This window comes from Musca autumnalis, unplaced genomic scaffold (genome assembly GCF_047663935.1).
Source record: "Musca autumnalis isolate F117 unplaced genomic scaffold, ASM4766393v1 scaffold_1, whole genome shotgun sequence".
Lineage (NCBI taxonomy): Eukaryota > Metazoa > Arthropoda > Insecta > Diptera > Muscidae > Musca > Musca autumnalis.
In genome coordinates, this window is record NW_027411644.1 from 250081293 (window position 1) to 250095717 (window position 14425).

Genomic DNA, 14425 nt, shown 5'->3' on the forward strand with positions numbered 1-14425 from the left:
ACAAATTTTAAGTGATTTATCAACGAAGTTCTGAGAGAACACGCCCAATGCCGAAAAATAACATCAAGAGCTTGTAAAATTGTAAATTTTGTGTAAGAAATCAAAAATATTTTAAAATTTTTAAACAATTCCTTGCAGAGATTATTCTTTATAAAGAAGTTTCAATGTCTTTTATCGCAGATAAGACTGGGGCCTAATTACGACATTCGATTCGATTGAGAATTTGCTCGTGAATGAAAAAAAAGGCCATCAGCAAAAATTCAGATCTGTCAGTCATTATTTAACCCATAACAAGGAAATTCAAACAAAAACTACTCATATTTTTCCTTACTAAGTTATGAGTACGGTGGCACAAAACGTGTGTGTCCGACTACAAATCCAAGGGTTTTGTGTTCAACGCTCGCCCTCCACACACGATTTTTTTGTTAACAAAATAAAGAACAGATAGTGGTGTACATGTTAGCATTTAAACAACCCTTAATGTTCGTACGCGTGGCCGATAGTGTAGTTTGATCAGCTACAAATCAGAAGTTCGCATGATCAAATCCAGCAGAGAGCGAAATAGAATTAAACAAGTAAAAAAGTATCAGTCGGCTTCGCCGACAGAGATATACGCTCAACAAATTAAAAAAGCCCTATCTATCGATATTCCCGCAAATTTTTGTGCTTTAATCTTACCCATATTGTTTTGAAAACCCCCCTTTATACGTAAGTTGTTTGGAAAAAAAGTATTTCAATCCACACAGGCTGAGGGTACATCTCTGTCGGCAATGTCGACTAATACTTTTTTACTTGTTTATATACAGTTTATATCTTTAATCCTGGAAGACACATTTCGGGCAAGTAAGTCATGTTTGGAAAGGGAGCTCTTGACCTTTCTATTGATGCCAATTGTGTTGGTGTATATGATTAGATAACAAGGTTACAGCCTAATCTAATATCCTAATATCCAGTTATTTGTTTGTAGTATAATCATAAACACGCTAGAGGTTGCAATTATAGCCCAATAGTCACGAAATATTGCACGAGGTAAGAGTTTATGTCGAAGAAGATCCCTGCAATTTTAGATAGTGATCTGATATTATTTAGCGGGTGAAATGGACCATTACTTTGGTATGAAAAATATCAAATTTTTATTTTTGGTCCATATTTTTAATTCCTGGAAGGCAAGTACCGGCAAAGTAGCCTCATATGGAAAAAGAACTACGGACCCTTCACCTGATGCAAATTGCAAATAATGTGTCTGCTACATAACGGGCCGATTACACTGTGCAACATTTTTAAGGTAATCTTGTGGAAACAATTCGAACTGAGGATTATTTGAAAATACAGACCCTAACGACTAGAAACCATGGTTTGGTTTCGTTGTGTCAGATCCAGCTCGGATTTTATGGCCCCATCTTTACATGGTTAAATATTGAGTTTTTAAAGAAATTGGGGACTATATCTCTGAAACCAATGCGAATCTTCTTCTGACCTCTGAAGCAAATTTGTAGATAAGTACAAGAATAACAAGTCAAAAAGTATCATTCGGCTTTGCCGACAGAGATATACCCTCAGCCTGTGTATATTGAAACAATTTTTTCCCAAAACACGTATGTATTTAGTGGGTTTTAAAAATTTTGGGCGTTTGAACCGACAAAAAGTTGATTAGGATTAAAGATCAAAAGTTATGCGGAGGAGATACTAAAAGGAATGGATCGACATTGACCGTTATGGAAGTGAATCTCCAGCCACTACATATGGTGCCGTACACTTTTACACTCTTCGGGCTGTTTGCTCAAGAAGTATGGACTTGCCCCTAAAAAAACTCTTCCCTTCGTAATTGAGGCAGCGAATGCAAGTTGCTTCAACAAAAATCAAAGTGATTCGATATCAGGTCTTAAAGTGAACTTATCCGAAATTTTGTGTGGGAGGTACCGGATGGAGTGGACAAATTTAGTCCATATTTGAACCTGATCTATATCTCGTAGATATATTAGGATGTGTAAAGTATAGACCAATTCGGCCACTCCCTTGAATAGTTACCGTACGAACAATTTTTCCGAACATTTTTGAACTTTTGTGGGGGAGGTACCTGAAGGAGTGGACCGATATGGCTTATCTTCAAACATAAACTATGTTTGGAGAAAATATTACTAAGGCCATATTTTGGACCGAATCGGCAGATCCGTTCGAGAGTTATCTTGAGCTCCAACCCCTCACACGGTGTCATAGGAGTTTTTTGCAACTTCCATGCTATTTTCTCAGGAAGTATGGACTTGCCCCTGATGGTACTTGTACCGTCGTATGGAGGGCAGTGAATACAAGTTTCTAAAAAAAAAATCAAAGCGATTCGAGAGATGGCCCTAAACTGAACTTTTCCGAAATTTTGTGTGGGAGGTACCCGAAGGAGTGGACCTATTGAGACCATGTTGGAACCTCATATTACCCTGGTAGAAAGTTTACGCTATACAAAGTATGGACCAAATCGGTCATTCCCTTCAAGAGTTATCGAGCGCACAAACTTTCCGAACATTTTCGAACTTTTGTGGGGGAGGTACCGGAAGGAGTGAACCGATATAGCCCATCTTCGAACTTAAACTAAGTTTGGGCAAAATATTACGAAAGCTAAAATTTGAACCGAATCGGTTCATCCGTTCGAGAGTTATCGTGCGCTCCAGCCAGCAGGACAGACAGACAGACAGACGGACGGACATGGCTAGATCGACTCCAAATTGTCTGAAACACATTTCGTCCAAACATACTTGGGGTCTAAAACCATTATTTCGATGAGGCACATTTTCATCGTATCAAAGTGTATATACCCTCCATAGCCTAAAGGCTGAGGGTATAAAATATATGGAGAAATAAAGAACTCGAAAAACTACATTTATTGCCTCAAATTTCAAAATATATGCAAAAATGCCACGATTTTCATACATTTCGCACCGTATCTCCAAATCCGTTAACTTTTTCTTAATATTTTCTTTTGGAAAAATATTTCCTGGAATGTAATACACAACTCTTCAGAACATGTCATTGTTGTAAAATGCCTCTATCCCTTTGTTTTCAGTATATTTTTCAACGACGATTTAATAACTACGTCAATAATGTGGAGAAATCCGAATAAACTGTTAGTGTGAACTGTGTTTGAAATACATGTTGTAAAAGATATGATGCAAAATACCGCTGAAACAACATGAAGTAAGCATTTTAGAGTTTCAGAATGTTCTGAAGAATTGTTGATAACTTTATTTGGAAGATTTATGCAAAATGTTACTTGGTTCAACTCCCAATATTTTAGCCCAGACCAGAATTTCAGCAATTATGTTAAATTTTCTATATTTTATAGGTTTTGATGCCCTAGATGGAGTTTTTCTTATGTGACCGGTTCAAAAGATAAGTTTTACTAGTTTATGGCTACAATATTGCTAAAGACAGCAAGGCCAAGTTCCTATTCGTTTCTGAGATAAAGGCCTGATAAATGCAAAAAAATGTAGTTTTAGCCCGGTTTAGATGAGGCCATAAAATCCGAACTGGATCTGACAGGACAAAACCCTACTAGGATTTTTGTAGTCTCAATATGTATTTTCAAAAAATGTTTACGACAAAGAAGAAGCTTTGCAATTTAACATGATGATCAGGTAATATTTAGCTGGTTAAATGGACCAAAACTTTTGTGTAAAATTTGTATTATATCCTGAACCTTTTCATTGATGTCAATTATGTTGATGTACGTGGTTTCACGGTGAATACCGACGTCATATAAACCACGAGCTATACCAGCCGACCGACATGGATATACTAAAACGTATCGAACTACAACGATTGCGTTGCATATTGCTTCAAAAATCTTTCGAACAATTTTTCTCTTAAACACACCAAGTTCTACCTCACCTGCTTTCTCAAGTACCCATGCTTCAGATCCACACATAAGTACGGATAGTATCAATGTCTGGTAGAGTGTAAGTTTTGTTTGACGAGATGTTGTTTTGCTTTTAAACTCTTTACCTAGACCAAAGTAACATCTGTTGGCCAATATTATTCTTCTCTTTATTTCAAAGCTTATATTGTTAGTTTTATTTATGGCGGTGCCGAGGTAAAGTCATTTACTACCTCGAATTTGTAATTATGAACATCCACAGTTGGTCCGACTCTACTGGACAACTTACATGTTGATAGCATAAACTTCGTCTTATCGATGTTGACTGCCAGACCCACTTTGGAAGATTCTTTTTCAATTTTTGCAAAGGTGGCTGTTACGGCTCGCGTTGATCTACCCATTATGTCTATGTCTTCTGCGTATGCAAGCAACATTGTATATTTATGACCTTTTCCAGTAAGATGTTAAATAGGTCACACGATAGACTGTCACCTTGTCTGAAATCTCGTTTTGTGTTGAAAGGCTCGGAGAGGATCTGTCCTATTTTAACAGCTGATCTTGTGTCAGCCAATGTCATCCTGCATAGTCGAATTATTTTTGCAGGGATGTCAAACTCAGACATGGCTTGAAACACCTTTGCTCTAATTAGTCTGTCGAACGCGGCCTTATAGTCGACGAACAGGTGGTATGTCGATCTGTCTTTCGTGGGTCTTCTCCAATATTTGGCGCAGTGTGAAGATTTGGTCAATTGTCGACTTACCAAAACCTAACCTAAAACCTCATTGGTATGACCCGATTATTTCAAGGACAATGGGTTTTATACGTTCACACAGTATGATCGACAGCACTTTGTATGCGATGGGCAGGAGACTTATGCCTCTGTAATTTGCACAAACCGTCTTGTCTCCTTTCTTAAGTACGGGATATAGTAGGCTGAGGTTCCAATCGTTGGTTATGCTTTCTTCCTGCAAAATTTTGAAAATAAGCTGATGCATACTGCTTATCAGCATTTTTCCACCGGTCTTGAACAGTTCGGCGGGAAGTCCATCAGCTCATATTGCCTTATTGTTATTCAGCCGGTTAATAGCTGTCATAACCTCGCTTTGGCTAGGTGGTAGACATTCAACGTTGTCATTTACGATTGGTTTTGGGGTATCTTCATCGCCAACCATATTCGATACCAGAAGCTTCATAAAGTGCTACTTCCGAATCCTGAGTACGTTATCTGTATCAGTTACTGGATTCCCTTCGTCATCTTTGCATGAGAATGTGCCTGCACCATATCCTTCAGTCTGGTGTTTGACACTCCTGAACATCTCGAGTTTCTCACGGTCACGTTTTTCTTGCTCCTTCTTTTTTTCCTGAAAATACACTTCTCATCTTCTCCCGATCAGTTTCTTTCGCGCTTCGTGCAGTGTTGTGTGTTCTTATCTTCTATAGCTTTACGACCATAAATTATCGTACCATAAATTATTAAAGTGGATGCTTTGGTACCCAAGTATAGATTTTGCCGCAGCCTGAAGGGAGTGGGCTATTCTTTGCCACTGCGCTTCTACATTATCGGGACAATGAGTGCTGCCTTGCAGCATGCGGGTCAGTCGAGCGGAGTAGGCTTGTGCGGTCTGTGGTGTTTGCAGCTTCTCGACATCCAGCTTCCGCCCTGTTTTAGATCGCACTTTTGCCGCAACATTAAGACGCGTGCGTACTTTGGCTGCTACAAGGAAATGGTCCGGATCGATGTTCGCACCTCGAATCGGTCGGACATCTAACAGCCTGGAAGAGTGTCTTCCGTCTATCACAATATGATCAATTTAATTTTTTGTTTTCCCATCTGGGTATATCCACGTAGACTTGTTTATGTCGAGGTGTTGGAACCTGGTGCTGCTCACTACCATGTTCTTTGCCGCTGCAAAATCAATCACCCTCATTCCGTTGTCGGATGTTATCTCATGAAGGCTTGCCGATCGTGGGACCAAATATATTTTCCCTTCCAATGTTAGCATTAAAATCTTCTAGAACAATCTTAATGTCATGGCCAGGCCAGCGGTCATATGCTCATTCTAGGCGCTCGTAGCATATATCCTTGGTCTGTTCGTCTTTCTCTTCGGTCGGAGCATGGGCACAGATGAGACTGATGTAAAAAAACCTTTGCTTTTATACAGATTGTGGCAATCCTCTCATCAACCGGAGTGAAACTTGATACGAGATTTTTAACCCTCCGGTTTACCCTAAATCCAACACCTAGCTCATGCTTCGTTTCATGACAGCTATAATACATTGCGTAATCGTTTGTGATCTCTACGTCTGCCCGATTCCATCGCACTTCCTGTAAGGCGATAATATCAGCTTTGTACTTATTAAGTACATCCGCCAGTGAGCAAACGGCACCTACTCTGTAGAGAGTCCTGAGATTCCAGGTGCAGATTCGCAGATCATGGTCCTTAATACGTTTGCGGGGGTCGTCAACTTTAGAGTGGTTTGTTTTTCTTCTTTGTTTTTTCATAGTAAGCTGTTTCGTCGTGGTGGGTTTTTAGCCCAACGGCCAAACCAAGTTTTTATCGTTCTTATGGGTGAACGCGCGGCACATGTTAGCTCACTACCTTTAACGGGCAGCTCCCAAGGTGACACCACGGGGAGGTCAGTGACCACTTGAGATGAAAGAGGGACCAAGATAAGTCCTGGGCTTTGCCATGTTAAAGCCGGTCAAGACCGTTCCTTGGTATCATTCATCCCCTACGTCACGACTACCAAAAAGTACCATAAAACCCCATTATTTAGCAAGGATTTTTTGCTTTAACAATATATCGTATTTCCTGTACATAATACAAACACGCGTTTGTATCCAACAAATTATTGCGAACTTTAAAGATTTGAACCATGAATACAGAAAGCGTGTTAAGTTTTTTTAGTTTCGAGACCATATTGTTATTTGTAAGTCTGCACCAACTTGTTGTATCTAAACCCCTTAGGTACGTTCCTAGCCGCAAATTACTGCGATTGAGTTCTATTGTCAAAAAAAGGACACAGCTTCAAGTAATGCCATTACACTTAGGTATTATTCTTATACATTTTTCTTCCAAAAAAATAACAAGATCAGCAACAGCAAATTAAGGTGATAAAATAATCACTGGCTTAACACCTGAGGTGATAATCGTAAAAATAAAAAAGTACTTTTTTATTCGCCTTCTTGTCTAATCACCATCAAATCACATTCATCCCAAGAGGGCATATTGCAAAAAATTATACTATGATTCACATACGACGACTGTTATATTTGCAAAAAAAAGGCTAAATAAAATCGCCTAAGAAATCTGTACACATTTTGAAGTAATAAACCAAACATTTTTGTTTCGAAGCAACCACAATTTTAGCCGGCGGATAAATTCATTTGTATATCTATGTTTCTTTTTTTGCACAACAGGCAAATCAAGAATCTTCTATATGGCCAACAACCACAATCACATATTTGCCATCACATAGCCATATACCAAAAAACCCCCTCAAGACCATCTGGTCTGGCCTGGTCTGGTCATTTCGGCAATGATGATGAATTATAAATGAAAAACGAGATGAAGATGTGAAACATAATTAGAAAATAACAATTACCGCAAATGTGGGTCAGCTAACGAAATGCTGACCGACTGAATGCTTCAGTGCACATCGCAGAAGCAAATCTATTTTAGAGTCACAAACCAAAAAATAACATAAATATTTATGTTCGACATATTTTCTTTTTGGACGCGCATAAAATTAAAAGTTTCTTTTTTAGCGGTGCCATCCATGTTCCCACTTAAATGTTTTGTGACAAATTCACTTAATTGTAGTTTTTTTCTCTGGTATTGTTCCATGTTTTCCGAAATGTTCAACTAAATTAAGTTTCATCTTCAAAATTCATGCCATTGAACAAAAAAAGTCAAACAAATCGTGTTCTTGTATTCCATAATAATTCTTGAAATTCTTTTTTTGGAATGAGCAAAAAAATTCTTATTTCATTTTTGTTGTTGCTGCTGCTGTTAGTGTTTCGTTGACATATTCTTGAGAATGTGGGTCAGTTACCATAGTTTAGGTTTTGTGTTTTCTTCTTGGCATTTGCCATGGTTTTTGTGTTATTTATGTTACCTTAATGGCTTTAATGGAATTAATACTTTAATTTCGTGTATTGATTTCCTTCAACGAAATGTAGTGACGGTGGTGGTGGTTGTTGAAAATTCCATAAGAGAAACTCTTCATACATATCGACCATATTAGGTGTTAGGTTTTTCTGGTGTTTACATCTCTGGAACAACACACGACAAACTGCAGTAACGGTGGGTGGCATTCTGGACTTGTTGTTCTATTTGTTACATGGCAAATGTGTTGCATTTTAGTCCACTTAAATGCCTCTGCTGCAATTTTAATGTCTCCAACGATGACGGATTGGTCATCAATTCCATTATTTGACCATTAAACTGTCATTGATGACCAAAACAAGTTTATGTTTAATGTGTTTTAGAAGCAGCATGAATGAGGCCAAAATGCCACAAATATTTACTTGTAATATTAGTTTCTATTTACAGATCTTCATATTTGAGCATTTACGGTATAACTTTATATACATATGTAGGTAATGATGAATTATTTTTGATTAACAAACAAACCTGCAAATACGAGGGCAGTTCGAACACTTCTTAGCCTAGCACAAAAAGCGCTGTATAAACAGAAACAAGTTAAGTGTTTTGGAAACTTCCATCTCTGTTATGAACACATGTTAAATTTTGTTTCGATCTGGCAACTCCTTCATATAGAAACAGGTGTTCAAAAAATACGCATCCGCAGACGTCCAAAAACAGCAACAACAACAGAAATTGTAGCCAAAGTGCATGATATGGTATTAAATGATCGACGAATAAAAGTGCGTGAAATTGCTAATACGAGGGCGGTTCGGAATCTTCTTAGCGTATCAATGAAAGAGAATAGTTAGTTTTTCAAAAATATTTTTATTTTTCAATATAATCTCTTGAAACTTCAATACACTTAGTCCAACACTTTTCTAGTAATTCTATCCCTTGATTAAATTAGTTTTCCTCAAGGTCTTCAAAATAGTGGTTTACAACTGTAATTGCGTCTTCATTTGAGGTAAAACGCTTGCCAGCAAGGCATTTTTTTTAGATTTGGGAACAAGTAAAAGTCAATGGGAGCTAAATCAGGAGAATAAGGTGGGTGGTCAAGCAACTCGTACTTTAATTCGATGATTTTAGCCATTGTTAAAACACTCTTGTGCGCTGGTGTGTTGTCTTGATGAAAAATTATTTTTTTGTGTTGTAAGCCAGGACGTTTTTCTCGAATTTGTACATTTAATTGATCCAAAAGGTTGCAATAGTACTCTGAATTTATTGTTTTACCCTTTTGCAGATAGTCAATCAATAAAATACCTTTGAAGTCCCAAAAACCGTTGCCATAACCTTACCAGCCGATGGAATTGTTTTTGCCTTCTTTAGGGCACTTCCTCCAGCTTCAGTCCATTGTTTGGATTGTTCTTTTGTCTCTGGAGTATAGTGGTGGATCCATATCTCATCAATAGTTATGAAACGACGCTTAAAATCCATTTTATTTCGCTTAAAACGATCCAAACAAGCTTGAGAAATGTTCATTCTTATGCGTTTTTGATCGACTGTTTACAAATGCGACACCCATCTTGCATAAAGCTTTTTCATCTGTAGTTCTTCATGCAAAATTAAATGGACTCGATCATTTGAGATGCCCATGATATTAGCAATTTCACGCACTTTTATTCGTCGATCATTTAATACCTATCATGCACTTTGGCTACAATTTCTGTTGTTGTTGTTGTTTTCGAACGTCCACTACGTGGTTCATCTTCAATGTTTGTACGTTCACGTTTAAATTCAGCAACCCAATTTTTTACTGTTGCATATGAAGGAGCACTTTCACCTAACACATTCACCATATCATTATGAATTTCTTGTCCCGATAAACCTTTTATATGTACATATTTAATGACAGCAAGCATTTCTAATTTTTCCATTGTAAAAAACACCTGTTTCTATTTCACGGTATTTAACATGGCGATCTTGCGTTATCCGTTCACCTACGGCTTAATTTTTTCTGACACAAGACCCGTTTTTTGACTACCCTCACGGCCTTCGTTTTTAAGGAAGTGTCGACCACGACTGTATTCATTAAAACAGTTTTTCATAGTGCTACAGGATGATCCTTTTTAGATCCTATAGTGGGCCTATTACAGAATATTTGTTCCATAATCAGAACTAAGAAAAGATCTACAATTCTCTCTGTTTGCTGCTTCGTTTTGTGAACACTGCCATGTGTCACGTATTTATACGCCTTTTTAGCTGGTTCATCATCGCTAATTCTTATGATATGGCCTAGCTAACGCTATCGTTGCATCTCGATACGTTTATCTATACGGATGTCGTTATATAGCAGATACAGCTCGTAGCTCGTGGTTCATACGACGTCTCACCGTGTAACGACAGTGGCCAAAAATGGTCAAAATCAAGTACTTCGGAATACAAATGTATTGATGAGAACTTATAGTAAACATTTGTATTTAAAGGAATTTGAATTATGGTATTGATTTGACAAGTAGTTTTATGAAGGTTCAAATCCGATAATTGTTGGAAATACGTATTTTTGTACTTTTTTACTAAAATTAATAACATGTATTATGCTCCAATATTTTAATATTTAAAGTAATTTATCGTTCTAAAATAAATGTTTAAAGTTGCTTTGGGTGTAATAAACACGGATTTTTTTTTTGAAGTAAATATTGATCATAAGTTGTTTACAGTTACCCAAGACTGTGGTACATAGTACATCGAGTTTGTGAACCAAATTTTAAAATTAGTGGATTGAGGAAAAAATTGTATAAAAGTGTATATCGATATTATTTGCTGTTTGAGTTGTGAAAAGTGAATGCTTCAAACGTATAAAGGTTTCAAATGCAGAGGTTTGCAGACGAACATGTTATTTATCTTTTTCAGAGACCACCTCACTCAGAGGTTACTCCCTTTTTTAACAAAGCGTTCTGCGGTGTTGAATGAACCGATCATCATATATTTTTGTGGACTTACTAAGTACGTGCTAGTCTCGCTTGAAAACGAGAGATTCTAAAAAATATAAATTAAAAAAAATGTTGAACAGCGAAAATCAAAATTCGATTTTTGACCATTAATCGGTCAAAATGCGCTTTTAAAGAAAAATTCTCATATTAAAAGACAATAGTTTTATGTATTTAATAAGCTCACAAAAAATATGAAGAATGAACTTCAAAATTTCAGTAATTTCGGGTTTATACTCAGGCCACAATCTTCAAAATACCGAAAATGGGAAGATAGGCTTCTATGGGGGGTATATGAAGACGAGGACCTATACCCACAGATTTCAGGGGGAAAGTTATAAACCCCCAACGAAGAATAAACATCGATTTTCAGCTATTTCGGTGAGATAATGAGGCTAAAACCTCCAAAATACCGAAAATTTGGAGGTACCGTCCTAGGGGGGCTATATGAAGCCGTGGACCTATACCGACAAATTTCAAGGTAAAAGTTTTATACCCCAAAGAAGACTAAATACAAAATTTGAGCAATGTCGGTGTAATAATGAGGCTAAAAGCTTTAAAATACCGAAAATCGGGAGGTACCGTTCTATGGGGGCTATATCAAAACGTGGACCTACACATAGAACTCAGTGTTGGAATGTTTCATACTGCCGAAGGCTTACCACCAAATTTCAGTAATTTCGGTTGGTCATTGTGACTAAAACTTTCAAAATACTGAAAATCGGGAGGTACGGTTCTATGGGGGCTATATTAAAAAGTGGACCGACCATCCCAGTTTTTTGTCCTGGAGATTGGAAGTCAATAATAGGTACGTATACCAAAATTGATGCACCTACGATAACTCTTCTATTTTTGGCCACAGTTAATATGAACTCGCGACATAGTGCGTCGATATTCACCGTCAACGCAGATTGGTCCATAGATTTTTCGAAAAATGTTTCTCTCAAACACAGCAAGCTGCTGTGCTGCTGTCTGCTTGCGCAAGTACCCAGGCTTCGGAACCATACATCACAGGGGTAGTATCAGTGTTTTGTGAAGCGTTGTTTTTGTTTGACGAGATGTGGCTTTGTTTTTAAACTGCTTACTTAAGTCAAAGTATCATCTGTTGGCGAATACAATTCTTCTCTTTATTTCGCAACTGAGTTTGTTTGTTGTGTTTATGGCGATGCCGAGGTAGACGAAGTCTTTTACTACTTCAAAATTATAGGAACCAACTTCCACTGTTGGTCCGAGCTATATGGATGCATTGCCATCACCATCAATATTGTCTTCTCGCCGTTTACCACCAGAGCGACTTTATCAGATTCCTTTTTGAAAGGTATCAGTTACTTCCTTTACCGATCGACCCATGATGTCAATGTCAGCGGCATAAGCAAGTAACATATGGCTAGTGCCACTTTTTGACCTTCGCATCTCGTATAACCTTTTCCAGCAGAATGTTGAATAAGTCACACGAGAGACCGTCTCCTTGTCTGAAACCTCTTTTGATACTAAACTCTTCGGAGAGGTTCTTTCTTATTTTAACTGAGGATCGATTATGGGTTATTGTCATTCTACAAAGCCCAATAAGATCGGAAGGGATACCAAATTCATACATGGCTTGGAATACCGTTGAACATAGCGGCTGCTTTATAATCGACAAAAAGGTGGTAGATGTCGATCTGCATCTCTTGGGCCTTCTCCAGGATTTGACCCAGTGTCAATAGTGTCAATAGTGGTCAATAGTGGATTTGCCAGGTCTAAAGCCACATTGGTATGGTCAATTATTTCGTTAACCATAGGCTTTAGTCGTTCGCAAAGTATCCCTGACACTATCTTGTAGGCAATAGGGAGAAGACTTAACGCCTGGGTACATAAGCCGCTCGGATTTCTTGCTTAATTCATTTCTGGTAAAAGGCCATAGACCAAGTTCGACCTAATTGAAATGTGGTTATGACATTTCTTTATTTCTTTACCAGAAATGAATAAAGTAAGAAAGCCGAGCGGCTTATGTACCCAGGCCTTTATGCCCCTATAGTTAAAGCATACAGTATTATCTCGTTTCTTGTGGGCGGGCCACAGGATGCTCAGGTTCCAATCGTCGGGTACTCGTTCTTCCTGCCAGAATGTTCCAATTAACTGATACATCAGCGTTTCGCGCCATGTTTTGAACAGCTCGGCTGGTAAGCCATCGCCTCCTGCTGCCTTATTATTCTTCAGCCGGTTTATTGCTGCCGTTACCTAATCTTGACCGGGCTGTACACATTCAATATGATCTTCTGTGATTGGATCTGTGGTATCTTCGTCGTCTTCGCTAGTATTGGCTACCAACAGGTTGATCACGCTATCTGTATCAGTTACCAAATTACTTTGTTAGTCTCTACAGGAGGATGTGTCTGTAGCAAACCTATCAGTGCGATGTTTCACTATATGGAAGAATTTTCGCACTTTATTCTTGCTCCTGTACACTTCGATTTTTTCATACTCTCGCTTTTCCATTTTTTTCTTCTTCCTGCGGAAAAAAACGTTTCTCCTTTTCTCCCGATACCTCTTTCGTGAGCTACGTGTTGCTAATTATTTTAGAGCAGCCCTTTATGCCGCATTTTTCTCTTCCGTAGCAGCACGACACTCCAGGTCATACCATGGGTTCCTTGGTGGAGATCTCTGGTATCCAAGTATGGATTTTGCGGCAGTTGCGTGGAGTAGGCAGTAGTTTGCAATTGTGCTGATATGTTATCGAGAAGAGGAGTGCTTTCATGAAGCAACTGGGCTAGTTGAGTGAAATATTCTGTGGTTATATTTTGTGTTTGGAGCTTACCGATGTCCAACTTCCGTGTTGTACACGGAGAAAAAATGCATCAAACTAATAATATGTTTGGGTGCAACGAAATAATATGTTTGGATCCAAACATATTATTTGTTTTTCCCTAACATATCCTCGGAACGATCGTACATAACCTCGGAACGATCGTACATACAACACGCTCGATGAATGTCTTTCATCTATCAAAACGTGATCAATTTCATTTCTTGTTTTCTGGTCTGGAGACAGCCAGGTGCACTTATGAATATCGATATGCTTGAATCTGCCATTCCATTATCAGATGTTTCACTGTGGAGACTGAATATTCCGGATGTTGGGCCAAAGATATTCTGCTTTCCAATTTTGGCATTACAATCGATTAGAATACTATAAATGTCATAGGCATAAGGAGTGCGAATGTTCGCAGGTCATGGTCCTTAAAACGTATGTGGGCGTCTTCAACTTTAGAGGGGTTTAATTTTATTTTTTCTTTGTTATACCCTACACCACAATGTGGAAAAGGTTTATAAGTTTGTTTTTCGAAAAATTCATGTAACACCGCGAAATATTCGTCGTAGAACCCCCCATGTGGTATACCAAAATTCATATCTCAACGAGATAAAGCGATCTTGAGATGTGTGTCCGTCCATTACGCATGCTACAGACCCCAATTATCGACCAATCTTCACGAAATTTTTTA